The following is a 705-nucleotide window of genomic DNA, read 5'->3' on the forward strand; positions in this document are numbered from 1 at the left end:
CATCATTTCCATGAGGATACAGAGGTCAAGAGACACACTGTCAATTTACCAGCAGTCACTTACCTTTTCAAAGATGAACCAGAGTTTCACAGAATTATGGAAAAAAATAATCACAACTTGCTTCCCCTACCTTATGACTCCCATTGCCCCAACACCTCCTCCAGGCTGCTGGTGCCGGAGAGAAGAGAATAGAAACAACGGGAAAGATTCCACTGACAGATGAATGGGAAAAAAAAAAAAATTACTTTACAAACAAACTGTATGTTTGCTGATAAATGAAATTGGATATTGAAAGATGAAAGAAACAATGGGGGAAAACCATAAATTCCATAAAATTAAAAATTAAAAGGGAGGGTTGTACATTAGAGGGAAATCTTGTCTATCAGGCGTTCCGGGAAGTCTGCGCCTCTCGAGTACCTCAGCCTATGGGGAAAGAGAGAGGGAAATGCGGCCGGGAAATTGGGATAAAAATCTGAGAGACTCCAGGTGAATGCCCCACGGCCTCTCCCTTTACTCGAATAAATTAAAAGGACTGCTCTGTCTCCTTTTTGGACATAAACCTCTGGTGTTTGTGGATTAATTCTCCTGACACTGCGAACCGGTCCCGGAACGGTCGCTCCGCGGCCGCGTTCCCGGGGGGAAGGGAAGGGGAGGGAAGGGGAGGGTTTCCGCCGGTGCGCTGCCGTTTCCCGTCCCCCGCGGAAA

The sequence above is a fragment of the Cinclus cinclus genome, chromosome 13 (assembly GCF_963662255.1).
Source record: "Cinclus cinclus chromosome 13, bCinCin1.1, whole genome shotgun sequence".
Lineage (NCBI taxonomy): Eukaryota > Metazoa > Chordata > Aves > Passeriformes > Cinclidae > Cinclus > Cinclus cinclus.